Source organism: Bos taurus, chromosome 5, assembly GCF_002263795.3.
Source record: "Bos taurus isolate L1 Dominette 01449 registration number 42190680 breed Hereford chromosome 5, ARS-UCD2.0, whole genome shotgun sequence".
Classification (NCBI taxonomy): domain Eukaryota; kingdom Metazoa; phylum Chordata; class Mammalia; order Artiodactyla; family Bovidae; genus Bos; species Bos taurus.
In genome coordinates this window covers 85,247,809-85,273,054 of record NC_037332.1, presented here as the reverse complement: position 1 = coordinate 85,273,054, position 25,246 = coordinate 85,247,809, and positions in this window count along the sequence as shown.

Genomic DNA, 25,246 nt, shown 5'->3' with positions numbered 1-25,246 from the left:
GCTTCTGCTGCTGTGGGTAACAAATTGTTCCTGGTCTCTGACCTAGGAGTCCAGTGTCTTCTACCTGCATCTCTGGTACTGTGGCAGGCTAACATTGTTGCTTGCAGGTGGGTAAAGTCTCATGCCCTTCACAGAGTTTGGCAGTTTTGAGAGATGAGGATAGGAAGCTGACTGATCATGGTAACATGAAGAAGGAAGAGTGCTGGCCTCATAGGCGAATTAAAGGGACTTGAAAGAGTCCATACAATCAGTCGTGAATATGCTGGTCAAATAGTTCATTCCAAAGTTCATTCAGGTTTTTCCATTACACCTTATGGAAAAACCTGAACAGATGTTTTGGCCAACCCAAAATGATGTACTGGGCAGTAAGTTTTCCTCCTCCTTATTGCCTACTTCCTGTGTCAGGAAGATCCCCCAGAGAAGGAAATGGCAACCCACTCCAGTATTCTTGCCTAGAAAGTTCCATGAACAGAGGAGCCTGGTGGGCTACACTCCAGGGGGTTTCAAAGAGTTGGGCAAGACTGAGAATGCATGCCAGAAGGAGGAGGTATTTGGAAAGTGGTTGAAGACTGAACGTGGGAAGCAGTTCAAGGACAGCTGCCTAAACGCTGGTCTGGCTGTTGCTAACTCTCCTCCAGGTCAGGAGTGGGAATGGCAGGGGTGGGGTGGAGGGAGTACTTCATTTCCCATCTGGCAAGCAGTCTCAGGGCCCCCACATTATAACACATAACCAGATTCATCCCAGTATGCTCCCTTTCAGACAAAAGTTGCAGAGACTTAACACCTACCTTGCACATTAAAGGAGAGAAAATTCTGACCATACAGGTAGAACTTGGCCCAGCAGGTTCAAGAGAGAAGGGTGCATAATACTTATTAAGGAAGAATGGCAACTGTTGACCCATCAAATGACTTAGACTCTGTCATCACATCAACCTTAAATCTATTTGGAGAACACAATAAATATCTCAAAGTGTGTGTGTGTACAGTCCTGGTTGATAAAAGGGATCTTTGGCCTTTTCAAGGGAGAGTTCTCCTAAGAAAGACTCCAGGAAGAATTGAGTTCTTTTTGTCCTGACTGGCTTTACAACTGTTGAAGATGACCCATTAAAGAGTGGTACACTAACCCAAAGAAATGTACGTAAATTCTTGTGGTCAGTATTGCTGCCCTGGAAAATTTCAGCTAACCCTTACAATGAACCTGGGCAAGAATGTAAGATTTTTCTTAGTAACATCCAGCAGTTTCCCCAGAGTAAGATGGATCTAAGAAAGTTGGTTGTGTGTGGTCAAGCCTGAATTACCCAGAGATAGCAAATCTTGCACCTCCAGCTAGAAAACAGTATGTCTGTGGCTGCAGAGTTAAGACGTTCCCTATGTTTAAATAGAAGGTATCGGGAAGGATGGACTTGCCACTGAACACAGGGTTTTTAGTATAGAAAAATCCTGAGAAACTTGTTTGATGGAGCCACAAGTTCAGCATAATAAACATAATGTCTCCCTCTAGAACAAAGAGCATAAATATTTATTGCCTACAGTGAAAGATCCAGGTTCCCTATGCAGCAGGTTCCTCTTCAGTAATACAACCCACTGCGCTGAAGGTGTGACTTGGTCCTCTGCGTCACTTTGTAGGGACTGGGGCTCAAGGGGCCAACACAAAAATACTGATGATCCGGCTTCTTTTGTTGCTGTGAGTATTAAACTGTCCTTTGTCTCTGACCTTAGAGTGTCGTGTCTTCTACTTGCATCCATGGAACTCTGACATCAAGTTGTTAGCTTGCAAGTAAAATAAACTCTCAGATTCTTTGTAATTCTTGACATCAGCAATTTTATAACCTGAAATGATATAAGAATTTGAATAGATGAATGCTTTATGTGTGTGTGTTCTGTTTTCTAGAAAAATATTTAAGATAGGAAGAAATATTTCATGAAGGTAAGTAAAATGTCAAGAGAGAAAATGACAGTAAGTTTGATTTAAAGCTTCTCTTGTTCTATTGTCTAGGAATCCACCATGGAGCCCCCCTATTTTAGGTTTAAAAGTTTGACTTGTAAACATAAGTGCTCCTGGTGGTGGAATACACTAGCCACCTAGTGGTTATTCTCAATTCAGGGTAATCAAACAATTCCCTCTCTCCATTTAATTAGAATCATCACCCAGAAATGACGATAATTTGATGTGTTTATAGAGGGATATATGAAAGTAGGCAGAAGAAAAAGAAACAAAAGGGCAATGAAAGTGAATGTGAGAGTGAAGTCGCTCAGTCGTGTCCGACTCTTTGTGACCCCATGGACTGTAGCCTACCAGGTTCCACCATCCATGGGATTTTCCAGGCAAGAGTACTGGAGTGGGTTGCCATTTCCTTCTCCAGGAGATCTTCCTGACCCAGGGATTGAACCCGGGTCTCCCACATGGTAGGCATTGTAGGCAGACACTTTACTGTCCGAGCCACCAGGGAAGATCAAAAGGGCAATACTGGAGTAATATTTTACCTGTACCATCCCACCTGCTTTTGGCAGCTAGAATGAAGTATAAGACACACTAGAGGAAAATGCCCAGAAAAAGCAGGACAAAAATGATAGTGGAGAGTCACTAAAAACAAACTGCTTCCACACCCCCAGAGATTATGCAGAGATCAGAGACATAAAGTAGCTGGAAGTTTCAGCAATACTGCTCCACTACATTCTCTTCTATGACCCTCAGAGAGACTCTTGACCAGGTTTTGGAGATGAGTTATTTGTAAATTTGGACAGTCTAAACACTTTTTATCACCTTCAACTTCACTTTTGAAGTACTGACATAATCTAGGAGTTCAATTTTAAAACATTTCAATAAACATTTGCTGCTTTCATTCGAAAGACCAATCTTAAGAAACCACAAAGATACCTGAGAGTTCATGAAATGAAATAGATTAGTACAATTGCTAGTAAAGTCACTTAACTTTTCCTCAGCTGGGTAGAAATAAAGTACAGTGTAGCTTAGAGACTTTGAAAAATATTGCTGGAAGGAATAGGTTCACAGATCTGTCACATAAATCATCATTTTTTCTATAACTGAGTAATATCAAAAATATATTTCAGATAATTGAAAAAGACAGTCTGTAAAATTATTATATTTTAAATTTAGTAACATTTTCCCTAATGGCTCAGATGGTAAAAGCCTCTGCCTACAATGCAGGAGACCTGGGTTCAATCCCTGGGTTGGGAAAATCTCCTGGAGAAGAAAATGGCAGCCCACTCCAGTATTCTTGCCAGGAAAATCCCATTGGCGGAGGAGCCTGGTGAGGCTACAGTCCATGGGGTCACAAAGAGTCGGACACGGCTAAGCGACTTCACTTACTTACTTACTTTCCCCAGAGATTAAAACAATATAGCCTTGCACACAGTAGGCTTTAGTAAACATTTGTTGGTTTGAATTGAATTCAATATGGTAGAGAGGAGGATACGTTAGATCAATTTCTAGGATCAAATTACTTCTTAGACACACCTTTCTCTGAATGTTTTGCTCTCTTAAAATAAAACAACATTAAAATTTTCTTAAATCAATGTTCTCCTTGAATCTATCGGTAATATTTTGTTGCCCAAGATCTTTTAGTATTGTTGTGGATTTGATGCCTGCCACATCAGTAACTAAATATGGCTATTCTCTCGATTTTCAGAGTCTGTCTGCCCCATGTTTTAAATATAAAATGCAAATATCTCTTCAAAGATAAGAGGTGGGTATTAAGCCTCTCATTCATTATGGTAAAGCAACCTAGTTTAAGTAGCCAAAATTGGGAGAAGAGTGGGAAGTTATCAAATGTAGTCCCAGAATTTCCTCTAAATTCAATGAACTTTATGTTACTGCTGCCTCTTTGAAAACCAGTGGCTGTGGTCTTTTCACAATGCATAGTAGTATTATTTTCCATAATATTATGGAAGGAAGGATTTTTGGTGTTTTGTTTGACAGAGAGAGAAAGAGCGGCAAAGACAGAGAGACAGACTGAACATCAAAGGTGAAGAACTATAGGAAATACTCTGCTCAGGAAACCCAATGAATGTCCAGCTCGTATACTTCCTTTCTTATGCAATAGGACAAAATCTCATCAAGAGTTTTCAGTGATATTCTTTAATCCTACAGATAATCTGCTGCAAACACACATAAACACACAGAGGGTACATATACAAATACAATTTGTCTCAAGAATTACTTTGTTGCTCAAATAGGATATTGTTATGAGAAGGACTTTTTGTAAGCCACAATTGCAGCTGAGGCTCAAAGCTCAGACTGTAACATACGCTTCAGCCCCTAGATAGCTGCTATTAAGTTCTGACGATTGGAGTCATGTGTATTAGTAGGGACAAAACTGGGCCTCTTACGAACAATCGCCACTACAACTTCTCCTCCCACAGTTGATATTAAAAAAGTGACTGAAGATGAAAGGAGGGTAGGGACAGTCAACCTCATGGAGAGAGCATTGTACTGAAGTTACTTCTTGCCCTTCTGTTTTCCTTTTTACTGTAGACAAATCAAAAGAACTAAACTTTGAAGAGGGAAGAGGCTGTCCAGTGCCACGCCATGCCTTCTTCTCTACTCCAGACTCTTTACTTCAGAAATCTAGGCTGCAATGAAGATGGAAAGAGCATTGAATTGAATATGAGATTGAAATTTTAATTAAGTCTGGACACATTTTTAACAACTGTAATTGAATGGTAAGTCATACAATATGTCTAAGGTGCTATCAGGGACGAGAAAAGAATTGCCATAGTATAATGAAGGGTGTAGTTTGACAAATTAAAATTGTTTTGTGTGTCTACCATAAACATTTTGAGATTCCTCCATTAACTATCTCATACTTCACGTGAGTCAAAAAACATATGCTAAATTTTGTTCAAGCCATAATCACTGCACACACAAAACCAGGGCAAGAGGAAGCCCCAAGATATCTGAGAAATACAATCAATTTACAAGTGCATTTCTCCGCCTGCTATCACTGAAATATTTCTCTAAACATTGCTGCTATTTTTATGATGATGCTAAGAGCTAGACAATCTAATGTGGTTCCAACTTAAGGTAGGGAAAGAACACATTCATTTGCACTTTATAGAGCATGGGTGGGCTGTAGGAAAGAGGGACCTTAATGTGTGCTTGTGTCTACTAGGGCTGTTGAGGTTGCTGTAGTTGCTAAGTCATGTCTAACTCCTTTGCGACCCCATGGACTGTAGTCCACCAGGCTCCTCTGTCCATGGGATTTCCCAGGCAAGAATACTGGAGTAGATTGCCATTTCCTTCTCCAGAGGATCTTCCCATCCCAGGGGTCAAACTCACGTTTCCTGCGTTAGGAGGTGGATTCTTTATCACTGAGCCACCGGGGAAGCTCTCATGCTTACTAGTAGACATCTTTAAAATGTGATCCCATTTCTTCTTTCAAAGTGCTATGGGTAGATAGAATAAATTATCAAAATTAAATATCAGGAAGTTTCAACTAAAACATCCCACTATGGAGAATTTTTCTAAAGTAAGGACTTGAAAAAAAATCTGACAGTTTTGTGGATATAAGAATTCCCTATTACAGTCACAGAAACCTAAGATGTGCTACCAGAGTCACCTATAAAGTCAATATAAAATGGGCATGAAAGAAAATCTAACTTCTATTTCCACTTCTTGACAGTTTCCTCAACTAGAGAATGATGGGAGCAGACTAAATCTCTAAGGTATACTCCAATTCCTACAGCCTAAGATTCTTACATAATAAAACAAGTTTTTTTTACAACTAAAAAATTCAGTTGTTTGTATAAAGTAAATCTTAATTAGCCAGGTCTAAGGTTATGTCCACACAATGTCATTTAATCAGTTGAAATGTGAACATTTCAGCCAAACTGTAAATTAGTTATTACATAGTGAACCATTGGTCAGTGGCACTACAAAAAAAACTCATACTAACCAAAAAACTCTACTCTGCACTTAAAAAAGAAAAAAAAAAAGCTATGTGTGCGGATATGCCTGAAAATCTCTTTGGAATTTCTCAAGTCCTGCAGTCTTCTTTCTTATGAGAAACAATACCCTCAATGCATTTCCTTCTAGAAGTGTGGTGGCCATGGATACCAAGTGGCATTTCCTCTGGAAAATTTTCCCCAAGGAGGCCTTTGAACTTCAGTCTTTTGGGATTTCATAATCTTGAGTTAACTGCAGTGAATGCTAAGGCTTGAACAGACTCTATTCTGACACCTTCATTTAACAGATGAAGAAACTGAGTCCTGAGTCCTCATCACTTACTCTATACCAGTGCTGATTCTGGGATGTTGGCCACTACATTTTCATCTCTTTAAGATAATTGCCTTAGAAACAATGCAATGTTTCTAAACAATGCAATGTCACTAAAGATGAAAGCCCAAACTAGTAAACCTATTTCAAAAGAAAGAAGTCTTTTCCATAAAGACTAGAAATGATATGATGCAGTGAAGGGGAAAGATGGGGAAAGAGGAAGTATGGTAAAGAGAGGGGATTTTTTTCTGGTGGTTTTGATAAATTTCTCATCAGGTGATTTGTCATTTGTTACGCTGAAGGCAATGGAAGCATAATTTCAAACTCCTCTAAAGCTTCACATTTGATTTAAAATAAACCAAAATGGACTTTAAAAAAATAAGTTCCCAAAAGAATACTTTGTTCTTTTTCTCTGAAGTGAATCCAAAATCAACAACAACAAAAATGAAACTGCTAAGGGATGGAATGTCTTAATCTGGATTAGTTAGGTCATTGTTTAATTCAATTTAATTTAATTCAACAAACTTTTATTGGGTATGCAGTATGCGTAAGACACTATCTTTTTAATTTTCCTGTCTCATTACCTTGTATCTCTGAACTTTAGAAGTGAGTTGAATGGGAGGTGACAGAGTGTGTAAATTAGAGCTCAGGATTATATTTGGTCCTTAAAACCTAAACTCTTTGTACTTTCTTGACTGGCTAGTTCCTAGTGGGGTTGTGATATTGGGAAAGTACTTGGCAAACCCAAATGAAAGGCAATGCTATTACTTATATTATGCTACTTACATTTACTGAGTTAATGAGCCCTTGCCTCCTCAATATTCCAATGGAATTTCTGTGTATATGTGTGAGTGGTGGGGTGGCCCCTTTCTCTTGGCTGACTCAGAGTTATGGTTTAAAAACTACATTTAAATTACTTAAAGAGAGAAGTGATCATCATTTCATCTTAATGTATGCAGAACAATAATTCTAGATGATCTAATGTCAATGTCTCAGCTTACAAACCAGTAGAAGCGTAAGTTGTCTTCCCAATGGACTCATGGCAAATAGCTGGTAACTCTATACAGTCTGTGAAGAAAGATCTAACCCAAACGTTACTAAGGCTGGGAACCTTACATTCCAGTCACTGTAACTTTTAGTTTACAAACACAAACAGCAAAAGCCAGAAATGCAAATATTAAATGTCTTTTAGCCCTGGGTTTTCAAAGTTGATATTAATCATCTATACAAATGTTTCATTCATTAATGTAGGTGAGCGAAGATTGCCATGAGACTATTATATTAGAGTGTTTCATTTAACTACTCCCTAGAGAAACAGTACTTTTTAATAAAACGTTAGATTCATTTAACACTTTGGTCCCCCTAAGATCTTCAAAGACTTTATGGATATTGGCTTATTAAAGCTCACCACAGCTTAGGTACAAGAAGACCTAGGAAGTATGGCCCTCATTTAAGAGATGGAGACAAAGAGAACCAGAATGTGATGATTCATTCAGGTCTGACAATAAGCAGATGGCATATTTCAGAGATGTTTGGGAACAAAGAGAGAGAAGCCTCAAAGTTTCCTACTCCAGGACACTAAGAGTCCCATCCAAATATCTGCCTCTTGTGTCACCACCACAGGTTCAAGAGTTTAAATTGGACTGAGGAGTTTGAGAAGGATGCTTTTCCAGAAGAAATCCTTTCCAGTGTGATTCTTCTGCTCCAGAAGATAATGATAGAAGAAACCTAAGCCCAGCCTGACGTGTCCTCCCAAATAATGCCACACATGTGCTGTGGGGCCATGGTATTCTGCAGATGGAGAGGACACAATTATGATGGTGTTAAGCTTCTGATAAAAAGCTTTCTATGCTATTTGTTTTGTTCTAGTGTTATTTGTGCACATGGCATCATGGAAAATGAACTCCAAAATCAGAAAAACAAGCCAAATCTTGACTATGCCCCCTACTGGCCACATGAAATGGAGTTATTGTACCCCAAGAAAATTCAGTTTCCTGATCTGAAAAATTGACACACTGAAAACTCACGTCACAGCATTATTGTGGGGATCAAATGATAAAATATTAGACATTTTTGGAACTTAGTGGACTAAAAAAATGTTATTTTTCCTTCCAAAACAGGAGATGTTCTGGGGGGCAGGGAGGTTGGCTGAGGGGAAGTGAGGGAAGAAGTGGTTGGAAGTGCTGTGTTTTTGTAACTGGCTTTGTTGTTTGCAACCGACTCCAAATTTATCTGGGCAAGATCCTACATAGAACTCTACTTAGTTCAAAAGTCAAAAACTAGTTTAGATCATTAGAAAAGCAAAGTAACTCAACTTGAAATTTTCTTTGTTCGCATTACTAATTGAGAGATTATCATGAAGCCAGTGGTTTGGTTCAACTGGAGCTTAAATAAAGGGGAAATTGTGTGCCTTTTACCCAGGGCTTAGTGTCTAAAACCCAAAGTCAAGTTATGAGATGCCTCACACAGTGATGAAGCCTTAAGTGGAAATTGCTGACCCCATAAAACTAGTTCTTACTGGCACCAAAGGGAAAAGATTCTCCTCACTGAAGTATCTAGACCCAGAAGGGCTGTCAAGGTTGGTCACTGCTTTTTCTAATAGACTTCACATTTTTCAGTCAAAATGTTTTGCATATCACTACATTGCTATATCTCATCTGGTTTTTCCCATGTGTCCTCACATAAAAGAATCTTTTGACTTGAAATAAAACATTCCCAAATCCCTCTTTTCTTCACCAGCTCTAAAACAAAACACAATGATTATGGAAAGGAAGAAGGAGCACCAAGAAGGAATCAAACCTTTGATTTTGATTTACTTTCACATAAATCTCAATTTGGGAGTTCCTATGGGATTAGAGGTCCTTGAAAATTGCAGGGGGAAAGTAACATTCCCAGACTGACAGCAAAAAATACATATTCTTTGACAAAAATTTATTGAGAAAAATGAAAACTAATTCTGAAATTTCCCAAACACCTTGAAGCCTGATTCTGACTGCAACTAACCTAAACATAAATATATTTCAACTGCTTCATTGTAAATATTCCTTCTTCAGGATGGATGCTCAAACTAAATGAAATGATTGTTTAGGTTCAATGTTCGGATTTAGTTCTGGTTTATTAGTTTAAAAAAAAAACAAAACAAAACATGTGAGCATAGGTCTGGCTCAAACAAGTTCTCTAGGCTTACTTTAAATGGTTTAAATTCAGTTCACAGCTCAGTTGAAAAATAACAATAACATCAGGTTCATATCAGGTTTAGCAAACCTTGCAGTTTCATATGGTTTGTGATTGAAAGGTGTGTTCAGGTCACATCTTGGCCTTGGAGACTCAGTAGATTCACCGGGATGGACACATGTGAAGAGATAGCAAGCTGAATTTTATTCAGTGCCTCTTAAGCATGGGATGGGAAGGGCAGCAGTGGTCTACTTTGGGAGGAGGAAGAGCGGGGCCCCAGTCCTCTGTAATTCAGCCTAGAAGTTGCTGGGCCATGATACTTGAGATGCTGACAGCTGAGCCAATAGACATTGGGGGTTGGGTAGAGAATAAGGAAAAGTGGTCACAGACCAGTTTCTTCTCTTTACAATCCCTTCTGTGTTACCTGCGGCCAGTCCCACGAGCCACACCCACTTCTGCTGCTAGCTAGAGTTACCTCCCACTCCACCATCTCTTCCTTGCCTAACTCAGATGGCATTTTGCAGACAAGCTTTTCAGAACTTTGATTTTGAAATTTGATTATGGGCTTCCCAGGTGGTGCTAGTGGTAAAGAACCAGCCTGCCAATGCAGGAGACATAAGAGACCAGGGTTCAATCCCTGGGGTGGGAAGATGCCCTGGAGGAGGGCCTGGCAACCCACTTCAGTATTCTTGCCTGGAGAATCCAATGGACAGAGGAGTCTGGTGGGCTATGGTCTATAGGGTTGCAAAGAGTCAGACACACCTGAAGTGAATTAGCACACACATTATGCATACTCATATCTCCCTTTATTTTCCTTCATTGCTCTAACTACAATGAGATTATACAAGTACTTGAGTGATTAATGCTCATAGCTGGTTTCCTTCATTAGATCATTTGTTCCATCAAGTTAAGAACACTGAGTGCTTTTAAGTCTTCTATTCCCAGCCCTGAAGCAGAGGGTTTGGTTCACAGGAAATGCCCAAAAAATAGGTGTTGAACAGGCAACACTCTGCTTTCAAATGTCAATCCCATCCATTAATTGTTTTCCCCATCTTCAAGTACTATTTTACATTCTCAATATTCTTGGATGGGTTACATCCTTAGCAGTTGGCAGAACTAATAAGAACCATTGAATATTGAGGCCTTACTGTGTGCTAGATATGAAATTAAGACATCATAGACATTATTTAACTTTGTAATCTTCTCAACACTGTGAAGTACCTAAAATTGTTATTTCTGTGTTACTACAATGAAGAATTCAAGGTTGGGTTAAGCTGGAGAGTGAGGCACATCTAGGTGTGGAATAGGGGAAAGGGGGTTGGTGTGATGTGTGGAGAGAAAGGACAGAAAGGTAGAGTGAAGGTAGGAATGTGCTGGTGAACATTCCTCACATCACAACCTGCTCAGAGTCAGGCCTATCTATGCCATTTAATAGCCACGCAGAGCCCATAAGTGTGGCTGCTATCTGCAGGGTTAGACAAATATTCCATAGCTGAATTCCTTTTCCTGGTGCTTAAAGGAATGAGAAAATAGCAGATCAAAGGCAAATACTGAAAAGAGATTTGACTCTGTGACCCTTATTGTTTAATATCTATGAAGTATGTCCTTTCACTCTGCTTCTAAAAAATTATGGCTAAGACCTGGGTGGTCAGAATAGATAAGTTTCTGGCCTTCTTCCAACTCTGTGATTCTACAATTCTATGTTGCAATAATAATCCCCCTGTATCCTGTCAATAGGCTTTTACTTCCCTCAGAGTGAAGATTTATTTAGCAATCTGGGTCATTCCCGACAACATCTAAAATGTTGTCTAAAATGGACGGTCTCTCAAAGATATCTTTTGAACCTCTATTTATGTACTACCAAGATAAACAAGCAGGAATTTGGCAGTTAAAAAGTTAAACGGGTCAGTTGTGACAGCAACAGTTTTTCGGCATCTTGTTGCCATCCTCACAGCCATGATGAGACGCACTCCTCTGGATTTTATCATGTAGCACGTTAACTCTTCACTGACATCTGGTCGACCCACAAAATTGCTGCCTGTGCCTTTCTCCTGAACCTCAGCATCCCTCTCCTCCTCTGCTATTTATTTCTAGAGTTGTGTACAACTGCACTGATAAAACACTGGTTGAAAGCTTGACAACTATACATATTTTTGTATCATAAGTTTGTAAGAATGGAGGGAGTGGTTCTGCTAGTGAACAGAGTAGAAGTGTCTCGGAGGGTTTAAGCTACACAGACTAAATATTGGAGCATAATCTGAAATTGTTGGATTAGAGACAGAGTTGAGACATGACTATTAACATATGAGAAATAATCATGGTAAATTTAGATGGTTGTGCAGAAATAGAAAGAGATGTTCATTTTGGGCAAGATCCATAACTTGGATTTTTCAATTTATGTAGAAACAAGTGAGGACAATAATTATCTTGTTCAGGTGCTCTCCTACTGCCCCAGGTCTTCCCGACTTCCATCTCAACTCACTTACTTATCCTCAGGAGGAAGCAGAAAAGCACACAGTGCTCTCCTTTGGGCCATATAGCAATCTTTCCTCTCTTATTTTGCAATAATTTCCTCTCATAAACCTCTAGTTATTTAAAGTGATATGTTTTAGTAAAAGAGAAACAAGAAAGGAAGTGATAACAATACAAAGATATTACATCATCATATCTGTTTTTACAAGAACTTTGAAAAAGAAAAATCATAAATAGACCGAAAGAAAAGGTTAGTGAATGAATTACTTCCATTTTTACTGTCATTACAACTAACACACACACACACACTTACACAAAGAATGGAATGAATTAGAAGAGAAAAAAAAAAGGAGACATAGTAACAATTTTAAATTCAATAAAAAGAATTTGACAAGCCAGAGCTACAGGCTTAAGTGAGCCTCTTTAAATATTTTTATTTCATTATTAATATTTTATCAAAAAATAATAGTTTTAGCACAAATTCCACTTTTCAAAGCTTTCACAGCTCCAACACTGAGGTTATGTTGTTTGGCATTAGAATAGCTCATGTCTACATTAAAGCTGGAATCTTAGAAGTGACATAAACAGGCCTTTTTCTATAAAGATAAAAGGCTAAGCTTTAAAGGATTTTATATTTATAGATAAATGTTTCCATAGTAATCAGTACTATAAAACTTGCTGGTGTCAGCAGTCCTTTGCATATAAAAATGGCTCATATTAAAATGAGCTAGATTCAGAGAATCAAATGTAGATTCTTTTACCTTAAAAAAAACCCAAAACTTGTGAGAAAACCAGAAGTTTTTTTGAATTTTGTTGGAAACTACTTTTGGTCACATGCACCGAGTCCTCCCACGGAACACAAAAGTGATGAAGGCCTGACCTTTGAAGGCAGCATGGAACATGATGGAAAGTAATTTAAAACAACACACTCATTATTATATCCTCAGATGATGAGCTTGGAGCTATGCATTTTCGATTTTCCCAGTGTCTGAAGTCAGTTTTGTTTTAGGAAAAAAGAAAGTTCAGGAAGAGGGAAACCAAAGAAGGAGGCAAAGTTAAAAAAGAAAAGACAATTGAATTGCTTTAATAATAGAGTCAGAAATACATAGACTAAATATCACCCAGAAGAGTATAAAACAGGTAAGAAATCTGTTTTTAACATTTATGGTTATCTCAGCAGAAGTAGGATCTTCCCTGGTGGCTCAGTGGTAAATAATCCCCCTGACAAGCCTGAGATGTGGGTTCTATCCTTAGGTCAGGAAGATCTCCTAGAGAAAAAAATGGCAACTCACTACAGTATTCTTGCCTGGAGAATTCCATGGAGCCTGGTGGGCTACAGTCCTTGGGGTTGCAAAAGAGACAGACATGACTTAGCGAAGAAAACAACAGCCACAGAAGAAGAATATATGTTTACCAAGAGACATGTACAAGAACATTCACAGCAGCCCTGTTCATAATAGCCTCAAACTGTAAACTATCCAAGGGTCTACCAATAATAGAATTGATAAGCTGAGGTGTGTTTATAAAATAAAATATCATAAAACAAAAACAAATAAACTATCACTACATGCAAAGAAGACAGGCACACAAAAAATACATACTATATGACTCCATGAATGTAGAATTAAGAAATGGACAGAGCTAACCTATGGGTTAGAAGTCAAGGGAGTGATTACATTTAGGGTAGGCAGTGACTGGGAGGGGAAAAATGAGTTTTAGTGGCCCTGCTAGTGTTTTCCTCTTCAAACTGGTTACTCGTTACCTTTGTGTGTTGATTTTGTGAAAATTTGTCACGCTGTACATTCAAAATTCATGCACTTTTTTGCATGTATATATATAAAAAGGAAAACTACAATGTTGAGATGGCCTGAACATTTTTAAATAAATAAATAAACATATAAATGTGTGTGCATATATATATATATGTATATATATAGAGAGATGTATATTTATATTGGAGAAGGAACTGGCAACCCACTCCAGTATTTTTGCCTGGGAAATCCTATGGACAGAGGAGCCTGGCAGGCTGTGTCCAGGGGGGTCACAAAAGAGTTGGACATGACTTAGGGATTAAACAACAACATATATATATATATATATATATATATATATGCTGTATATATAAGCATATTTTTTAAGTAAATTTTTTATTTATATATATGCATATATCTGGAGAAGGAAATGGCACTCCACCCCAGTATTCTTGCCTGGAAAATTCCATGGACAGAGGAGCCTGGTGGAGTACAGTCCATGGGGTCACAAGAGTCGGACACGACTTAGTGACTAAACCAACCATCAGATCAGATCAGATTAGTCACTCAGTTGTGTCCGACTCTTTGCGACCCCATGAATAGCAGCACGCCAGACCTCCCTGTCCATCACAAACTCCGGGAGTTCACCCAGATGCACGTCCATCGAGTCAGTGATGCCATCGAGCCATCTCATCCTCTGTCGTCCCCTTCTCCTCTTGCCCCCAATCCCTCCCAGCATCAGAGTCTTTTCCAATGAGTCAACCCTTCGCATGAGGTGGCCAAAGTACTGGAGTTTCAGCTTTAGCATCATTCCTTCCAAAGAAATCCCAGGGCTGATCTCCTTCAGAATGGACTGGTTGGATCTCCTTGCAGTCCAAGGGACTCTCAAGAGTCTTCTCCAACACCATACTTCAAAAGCATCGATTCTTCGGCGCTCAGCCTTCTTCACAGTCCAACTCTCACATCCATACATGACCACAGGAAAAACCCTAGCCTTGACTAAATGAACCTTTGTTGGCAAAGTAATGTCTCTGCTTTTGAATATGCTATCTAGGTTGGTCATAACTTTCCTTCCAAGGAGTAAGCGTCTTTTAATTTCATGGCTAACCATGAAATATATATAAGTGCATATATATAAATGCTTATATTTATAACCATGGTTATATTATAACCATGCATATATATAAATGCTTATATATACATGCTTCCATTGTTATCAGCTCATTTCAATCTGACCTGGAAACTTCCTCGTTTCTGTTTCTCTCAGTCAGTAACCATTTGAAACTTTTAAGAAATTATTTCATAAGGCCAAGGATGCACGTACATGTGTGCACATTCCAACCCTAGTTCCCCACATTTTAACAATATCTTTGGAGACACATATTTGGTTGTTCAGCTATGCAAAAGCCACCAAAGTCTGGGACTCTTATGGCCTGGGGGGCAGTGGAGAGTAATTTTTAAATAAATAAGGAGTCAGTAACACAGAGAAGGTCACAAGAGTGTTGAGTGTGTGAGGGGAACGTGCTTCTCTTTCCAAGGCGCGGTCCCTGGCTGCCCACAGGCTCCTCTGGGACCGTGCTGTGCTCACAGGGGTTGGCAGGTGTAGGTGGGAGGGCTCGAGTTGGTCATTCTTTTAGGTTTCCACTTGGAACTCAAGGGTCTGATAAATGGAAAATTAATTGGGAACTTTTACAAACGTTTCATTCCAGGAGTTGAAACTGCTTGTTCTGTAAGGCTTTTAACTGAGACAGATGATTCTCTTTGGAAAAGATTCTTCGGAGTCAGAAGCAGCTGGCTATGAAGACCGAGCAGTGAGGGAGAGTGGTTAGGAGTGTAGGCGCCAGAAACTCTCGGTGACTGTGTCTTCAGGCAAAGTGCTATGTTCTCCGGGAGCCTAAGGTTCTTTTCATTTGTTTCACTAAGCAATATTTGTATTAATTAGATGATTGATGCTTTTACTTTTGATGGTAACCAGCATCAAAAATATCAATTATGTATAGTGTATCTAGCTGGTTGGAAAATGCAAAGATATTAAACTATATTCTCTAATACAGCATATATACTTACGTATACTTTGCATTCTTTTTTTTTTTTCCTGGCCTCTCCACCCTGATTGTGGGTTCTTAGTTTCCCAACTGGGGATTAAACCCTGAACCCTGGTGCCTGGCAGTGAGAGCTCAAAGTCCTAACCACTGGACTGCCAGGGAATTCCCTTTTGAAAAATTTTTATTTCATGTTGGACTATAGTTGATTTCTAATGCTGTGTTAGTTTCAGGTGTACAGTTTCAGGTGTACAGTAACTCAGTGTACAGGTGTACACTCAGTTACACATATACACATATCTATTCTTATGTAATAGTTAGCATGCGTACTCTTAGCCTGAGTGTCTTGGTTGTGAAATTGGAGGGTAGGGGATGACAGAGCATTGCTCCAGTGATTCTTGTAAGGGTTAAATGAGATAATAGAGTCAGCAGGTCATTATGTTCTGGTGCAAAGCACAGAGAGCACTCAATAGCTGTTAGCTCATTGTTACTATTAGGTCACTGCCCTTGAGAACTTTGCTGCTTAAAATCTGAATTTTTCCAAAGCACAGGGTTTCTTTAAAAAATGGGATCGTGGCTGTTCATATTAGAAGGTCACCAAATATCACGTATAATCTTCAAATAACCACAGGTACGCTGGTAATTCTTTTCATGGGTGAAAGTTGAACCCTCAGTTTCAGAGCCACTGTGACACAGCGGTTACATGTGCCAGAGGCCAGTCTCCAAAATGACCACAGGAAAAAAAGCCTTTCACACCTCAGTTTTCCCTTTGTTTCTCATTTTGTTCCTTTTGGTCTTTCCCATTTTCTGCTCTTACCCCTTCACCTTTTCCATCTGGGCTTGCTGCCTGATGTTGGTATACATTAAGGAGTTAAACATACTCCAGCATCAGGAGGCTAAAATGACACTGAAGGAATTAGTCATGAAAGGAAGGACAAAATGGGACCAGATGAAGGGACGGTGCACGGGCAGGATTCATTTGTGTGTGCACATAATACTTTTGGACTGTCTCTTGAGACGGATTGCATGGCAATTTTGCTGCCTGTATTCAAATATATTTAATAGCCCTCATTGCATTTCTAATCATGTTGCTCAGAAGGGAATTTCTATCCTGAGATATGACAGAGGCACAACAGCCATAAGGAATAAATATTGGCAAAACAAAGAGTAAAATATTTTACCTGCAGTGCTGGCCTTCACCTTCGACAAAAGCAAAGCAAAAACAAACAAAAACAAAAAACCAAATGTAGCCAGAAGTTTCCTTAGGATCCAAGAAAATGCTACTCGCTAGGCTGGCAGGTTTTCCAATATTTCTTTTCACTTCTTTCTCCATTTCCCTTCCTCAAGGAAAATAGGAATTATAAATGCCAGAGTTCCATAAAAAGAAAGTTGCTTTTTTTTTTTTAGCCACATATTGAGGAGAGAGCAGATCAGCAAGGTTTTGTGACAAAGTTATGGTTCTTCAGTTTTATATCATCAAGAAGTCTAGGTAATTTAGATCCATACTCAGATTTGCCTGTATCTGTGAAAATTAACAGATTGTAGAGGTAGGGTCATGGTTTCTTGCTATGGCTTCACATGATTGAGACTTGGCAGGAGATTGCTTAGCTGAAAAATACCACGTTGCTTTTTCAGGCATATCTTTCAACATGTGTGGTGAGTTCATGCCTCGTGGGCTCCTGAAAACTTACCATGCTCTGAACCAGTGGTAGCTCCACAAATCCTTATCACAGAAGTGAAACTTCTCCCAAGCCCAATTGCTCTTCTCCTTTTCTTTAATTTTATTTATTAATCTATTTTTGGCTTTGCTGGGTCTTCGTTGCTGCATGCGGGCTTTCTCTAGTTGTCGTGTGTGGGCTTCTCATTGCTGCGGCTTCTCTTATTGCAGAGCATGGGCTCTAGGGCGCAGGCTCAGTAGTTGTGGCTCCTGGGTTTAGTTGCCCTGCAGCATGGGGAATCTTCCAAGACCAGCTTTCAAACCAGTGTCCCCTGCATTGACAGGTGGATTCTCAACCTCTGTACTACCAAGGAAGTCCCCAATTGTTCTTCTAATGTGGTGGTAACACCTGGGTAGGAAATAAAATGCAGTTAAAATTTGAATTTGGAACAAATATGAAATGTAACTGAGGCTAATATTATAGAAATATGAGATGAAATGAATGACCTATATTCACTGTGCAGCTTCACTCTCTAAATTTTGATAATTCATGTAAAAGAAATATCTGTAAACTTAAAGATGGGATGAGTAAAAGTAGAGAAAGATGGAGATCTTTTGCAAACAAGCCAAACCATGCTTTATACAGTATTCTACATCCATGTTACACAGGAAGTTCATTGCATTGAAGAGCCAGCTGGTCCACATTGTGGCAGATTAATATTTTGATATATTAATCAAGGTTTCCTAATGTGCATTTTCTTTTACTGCTTATTTTTTTCCTCATTCAGGAATCTTTCCAACACATCAGGAAAGGTAATGAAAAAAAAACATGGAATCAAACCATTGGCTTTATAAAGTTTCAAAAGTTTAGGTTAGAAAATTTGCTGGTGGTTGTATAACTCTACAAATACACTAAAAGTCATTGAATTGTACACTGAGAATGGATGAGCTGTACGGTATCAGAATTATATCTCAATAAAGTCATTCTTTAAAAAGTCACAAGTTTAGATCAGGCATAAACCGCATATTTGAGAGAAGAGAAAGAATTAAGCTACCCTACATTCAAACTAAATAAAGGTTTTTTTTGACTCTTTGAAGAAGAGTTGTGCTTAGTCGCTCAGTTGTGTCTGACTCTTTGTGACCCCATGGACTGCAGCCTGCCAGACTCCACTGTCCATGGGGATTCTCCAGGCAAGAATACTGGAGTGGGTTGCCATGCCCTCCTCCAGGGGATCTTCCCCACCCAGGGATCAAACTCAGGTGGAGTTCGAAGTAATAGGGTTTATGATGTAGAGTGCTAGAGAGAGGGGCTTCCTGGTGTGTCCACCTCCCTAATCACATGCTGACTCTTAGGAAGTGGGTAGAAATTTCCAGATAACTTTGAGAAATGTGAGAACAGGGAGAAATCTGCTTTTTTTTTTTCTTGTCGTCCAAGACTTCAGAGCAGAAAGTCTTACAGAGGTGTTCAGGCAGTCAGTAATGAGACAGTCTCCCTGAGTTTACTGCAATCCACAGTTCTATGATATCTGTGGAATGTTTCCCAATATCCAAGAGAACACAGACTGCACAAAAAGCCCAGGGTTTGAAGGGACAAGGAATTTACAGCAATAATCTGTGTGGACTAATGACCAAAGATCAGATAACAGTGAGGGCATCTCCGCAGGTGACAATGTAGGTACATTGCAAAGGAGAGAAGCATAGGTCCCCTTCCATCCCCACGTGTCAGGAGCACATAATTCCTCCAAATTTCAAATAAATAAATAAATGCTGGAGAGGGTGTGGAGAAAAGGTAATGCTCCCACACTGGTTGTGGGAATGTAAACTGGTACAGCCACTATGGAAAGCAATACGGCAGTTCCTTAAAAAATTAAAACTAGACCTACCATATGACCCTGCAATTCTACTCCTGGGCATATATTTGGAGAAAACTCAAATTCAAAAAGATGCATGTGCTCCAATATTCATAGTAGCACTATTTAAAATAGCCAAGACATGGAAACAACCAAAATGTCCATCAATGGATGAACAGATAAAGATGTAGTCTCTATATGTGAAGGAATATTACTCAGCCATAAAAAGAATGAAATAATATCATTTGTAGAAACACGGATGGGCCTAGAGTTTTTCATATTATGTGAAGTAAGTCAGACAGAGAAAGACAAATATCATGCAATATCACTCATATGTGGAATCTAAAATAGTGATGTAAATGAACATATTTACAAAACAGAAACAGACTCACAGACATAGAAAACAAACCTATGGTTACCAAAGAGCAAAGGAAGGGGGAGGGATAAATTAAGAGTTTAGGATTGACAGATATACACTACAACATATGAAATAGGTAAACAACAAGGTCCTACTGTTGGCACAGAGAACTATATTCAGTACTTATAATAATCTATATTGGGAAAGAATATGAGAAAGAATATATATATGTGTGTATATGTGAAGCTGAATCACTTTACTGTATATCGGAAACTAACACAATATTTTAAATCAACTTTATTTCAATAAAAAAATTTCAGGAAAGCATTCCTAAGGCAAACGGAAGCAGTCCTGAACTGACTGAGAGTAAATCTTTTGCCTTTTGTCCAAATGATGGCTCAAATTCAGTTTTAAACAAATTAAGAAAGTCTTAGTGATTGAGCACTGAAATTGGAGATGAAAAGTTTGACTAATATAGGGTATTTTAAATCAGGATATGAAATCACAAGAGCCTGAGGTCCTGAGTGCCACAAGCTCTAGTGGGCTGGTTTTTACAGAGGGTAGGGAAAGATTTTTCTGCCATCTATGCCTCTTGAGGCAGATCTACTGGGCATGGAAGACTCAGGAGGGAAGAATCAGGAAATTAAAGATACATTTACATTTTCTTTTTAAGAAATACTATAGTTGAATTATTTTCTCAGTAAAGACCTCTATTTCCCTGAAAGATTACCCTACAATGACATCAAGTCATTTCATGGATTGAGTTATTCTATTAAATCTTGAACAATCTGTTCAGAATGGCTTTGAGTTAGAAAGGGAAATGTATCTTAGAATGTTTATTATAGGGTTTTTCCACGTGAATCATGGTACAACACTACCATTCAGTTTATCCATGTGTGCTCTAGATTCTTTCTCTTCTTCTGTCTCGAGTGTTACTTCTTGGTTCTTTCAGCTATACCTTCTTATGAATCACAGGTCAGTGCTATCAGAAAATGTACATGCTCGGTACGTGTTAGTCTCTCAGTTGTGTCCAACTCTTTGTGACCCCATGGATTGTAGCCTGCCAGGCTCCTCTGTCCATGGAATTCTCCAGGCAAGAATATTGGAGTGGGTAGCCATTCCCTCCCCCAGGAAATCTTCCCTACCCAGGGATCAAACCTGGGTCTCCTGCATCGCAGGCAGATTCTTTACCATCTGAGCCACCAGGGAAGCTGGTATCTACCATTAATAAAATCACACCTCTCTCCTGCAATTACCCTATCTGAATATAGGGTATTCTATATATCTTCATATCTGAATATGAATTTCTCAAAAGAAAGATCTATATACATAGATTCCTTATCTCCATCTCCCATTTATACTTGAATTTTCTATAATCTAATTTCTACTCCAAGCACTTTTTTTTTTTTTTGCTCTGCCTCAATGCTTGTGGCATCTTAATTCCCCACCAGGGAAGGAATCCATGCTCCCTGCAGTGGAAGAGTAGAGTCCTAACCACTGGTCCACCAGGGAATGCCCAAAGTGCTTATCAACATCACCATTGACTTCATGATCCCCAATTCAATAGACTCTTTGTTATCCTCAGTATATGCAATTTTACAGCACTATTGTAAATTCTGCTTTTGTGTATTTGTAAATGCTGCTTACTGTAAATAAGCAGGTAAACACTGCTTCTGTCTTGACATTATGTCTTTCCTTGGCTTTTGTAAAAACATAGTGTTTTGATTTTCCTTTTATTTCTCTAACATTCTCTTTTGCTGGAATCTTCTCCTATAACTAATCTCTAAATAGAACTCAAGGCTCAAATAGGAAGCCTCTTATCTTCTTTAAATAATCCACTCAGAAATCTCATCATTCCCATGCGTTTAAATACCATTTAAATTTTGATGACTCCAGAACGTTACCTCATTTCCGAGCTCCACACTCACGTACCACATCACTTATTTAAATAAGATACCTTACGAGCATTTTGAACTCAGCGTTTCCAAAATGGAATTCTTGATTTCCTCCTCAAACCTGTTTTCCCATCAGAAACTCCAGTTTTCCCTTTCTCAGTAAATGTCACCACCAAACACTCAGTTCCTTGAGTGAGAAATACGGATTTCATCCTTGATTTTTCCTTCTCCTCTTGCCCCACATCCATACAATAGCAAGTCTCATCAAATCTATCTCCAGAATGCATCTCAATAAGTTTGTTTTTCTACAACTCTTCTGTCCCCACCATAGAATAATTCACTCTCACTTCATGGTGTATTTTAGAGTTAATTGATCTCACCTCTTCCATTCTTACCCCTTGTCCAGTCAAACTCATTATAACAACAATAATCAGCTTATTAAAATATAAATTTTTGTGATGTCACTCAACTACTTTAGTATCTTCCCATAGGTTTTAGAATGAAGTCCAAAACTCATGGCCTGGGAGGTCCTGTTCACCTTTCTAGTCTCAAGGCACAATGTCTCTGCTTTCTCTCAGTATGTGAAAGAAAAATCTCTATTCTTTTTTTAATGTCTCTATTCTTTTTTTTTTTAATTTTATTTTATTTTTAAACTTTACAATATTGTGTTAGTTTTGCCAAATATCGAAATGAATCCGCCACAGGTATACCTGTGTTCCCCATCCTGAACCCTCCTCCCTCCTCCCTCCCCATCTTTTAATGTCTCAAATCCTTCTTTCTGAAAATGCTTCACATGACTATTTTCTCTGCCTTTATGTTCTCATTTTATGTGCTTGGAGCTAAGTATCACCTTCTCAGAGATTTCCTTCTTGACCTTCTGTTATTTCCTTCTCTCACTGTCTAACATCTCACATAGTATGATAATTTCTAGGTTCATCCATGTTGCTGCAAATGACATTATTTCATTCTTTTTTATGGCCAAGTAATATTCCATTGTATACGTGTGTGTGTGTGTGTGTGTGTGTGTGTGTGTGTGTGTGTGTGTGTATGAGTGTGTGTGTGCATTCCACATCTTCTTTATGATATCACTTACATGTGGAATCTTACATGTGGGAAAAAATGATACACATGAACTTATTTACAAAACAGAAATAGACTCACAGGCATAGAAAACAAATTTATGGAATCTTAGTTCCCAGATTAGGGATCAAATCCACGTTTACTGCATTGGCAGGTGGGTTCTTAACCACTGGACCACCAGGGAAGTCCTGCTATCCATTTTTAGTAGTACCATAGAAGTCATTAATCAGACTAGGGCTCATCATGTTTCCTGTTTTAAACTTTCACAGAGTAAGACTCACTGTAATTTGGGTAAATGGAGAGACTATTCTCCATGGTGGAGAACATTAGATTCTGTGGCTTCAAGGCTCACGCTGATCATCCTTCTCACCACCTTAAAGGCATCAGATTTCACACATGATGTGGTAGCAGACAGCTGGACAAGGCAAGTTATCTGCTCCTCTATTGACAAATCATATTGACTTTGACCAGGTCAAGAACTCTTCATTGCTCCAGTTTTCCCATCTGTTGTTCTAACACTTCTTTCTCCAATATTCGGAACCCCTTCCATAAGCAAGTGCCCCTGAAGAGCAAGTATGATTATTGTTCTGATCCTTCAGTTACAGAAAGTCTCGGAATAATACACCCAAACCCATCACCCTGTTCTGTCACATGTTAAAAGACTGGTGATTACCAGAAGTATTTGGTTTGTGTTGTTCTTTGAAAGATATGACTGTTCCCACAAATATGCACAGCCTACTCGTGGAGGACTCTTGAATCACAAAGGCAGGTCCTTCCTTCTTCTCACCACAGTCTTTGATGGTGGTGAGGAATGTGTTTACTCAAGTTCACAAAGGAGAACTTGGTTTGCTCTGTTTTAGCAACAGATTAGAATTTTCAAAGAAATCCTGGCATGGGTCATTTTTTTTTTTGGAATAAGCTTTGAAGCCATGCTGAAATCTTATCAGTGTGTCAAGATTTAAAAACTCCCACCTGTACGTCTCCCTCCTGAGAGCTCTCTTGAGCAGCTGCCACCTCCTCCTTTGTTTGTTGATTATGTGTGAACAGAAACAGAGCAAACGCCCAGCGCTAGGCACTAGAAACAGTCAGCCATTTCTGTCTCCTTGTGACCTATCTGGTAGGCAGATTCAAAGCAAACAGGGATTCGTAGGGATAGTTTATAAATATGTGATTAAAGTGTGCTGGCTCACCTGCAATGCATTTGTACTCAATCTCTCTCACCATCCCTGTTTCTCCAGTTGTAATCTTCCTAAAGGGAAGGCCGTGCTCACTTGCCTCTTTTTAAAAGGCGCACAAATCTCAACACAGCGGCCATTTAGTGCCAACGAATGTGACTGTAAAGAGAGCACAACAGAATGCAAGCATTTTCTTTTCGTTTCTCCTAGACAGAAGGAAGGCTTATGTTTAATACACCCTTGCTGGAAGGTTTAGTGTGTATATTCTTTTGTTCAAGAAACATATCAAATCCCTTCACTTACAAAACTATGGAAAATAAGGTCAAAAGTCAGCCAAAAAGTAGTGCTTCCCTGGTGACTCAGACAGTAAAAAGCCTGCCTGCAGTACAGGAGACCCGGGTTCAATACCTGGGTAGGGAAGATCCCCTAGAGAAGGTAATGGTAACCCACTCCAGAATTCTTGCCTGGAAAATCCTATGGATGGAGGAGCCTGGAGGGCTGCAGTTCATGTGGTTGCAAAGAGTTGGATACGACTGAACAATTTCACTTTCTTTTTTTCAGCCAAAAAGTAGCTTGTGAAAGAAAGGTCCTCCAGAGAAGACTCTGGCTCCCTCTAACTTGACCTTGATAGCTTTTTCTTCTAGGCAATTTATTTCTACACAGACCAATCAAAAACCTCTGTTTTTTTTTTTTTTAAACAATTTAGCTCATGTTGCGATGACTATATATTAGGGCTTTAGTAGAGTATCTCTCACATTTTAACTTCAGAGTCTTCTTTTGGCTGAACATGATTCCTCTCTAACTGCATCCAACTCAAGCTGAAGACAGGCTTCCCTGGTAGCTTAGACGATAAAGAGTCTGCCTGCAGTGCAGGGGACCTGGGTTGGATCCCTGGGTCAGGAAAATTGCCTGGAGAAGGGAAGGGCTACCCACTCCAGTATTTTTGCCTGGAGAATTACATGGAAAGAGGAGCCTGGTGGACTACAGTCCATGGGGTTGCAAAGAGTCAAACAGGACTGAGTGACCAACAAGCTGCAGGTGGCTGAACTTCATCCTGTAAAACTCTCATCACCAACACACGAAAACTAGAGCGCTACATCCCAAGAGTGTCTGACAGCGGGGCTGGTGGACAATGACATCAAGTCACACCTCTGCTCTAACTTAATGCTTACATGTATTTTGAAAAGCAAGCACAGCCTAGATTTTACTTTCTGGCTCACACTGCAACACTTCTCTACCACTCTCCTGGAAAGCTGGAGCAAAATCTCTTTCACAAATAATACCCAATGAGAACTTGCTATCTAAGTGTTCTTTTCCCAGCTCAATGTCACAATTATTTAGTGTGCTGAGCACTATACGTCTTTTAATTTTCTATAATCCCTACCCATAGTATAATGTGGAATTCCATTTATTCTATTTTAAAAGGGATGAAGTCATCCAGGGTGGAAACTATGACCTGATTGAAAGTCCTGAAATGCTGCTATGTCTCAGACTGGGCTCTGGCACATGCAGAAGTATAAATTAAACTCTTCTGCAGACATTTGATCTCTTGCTATG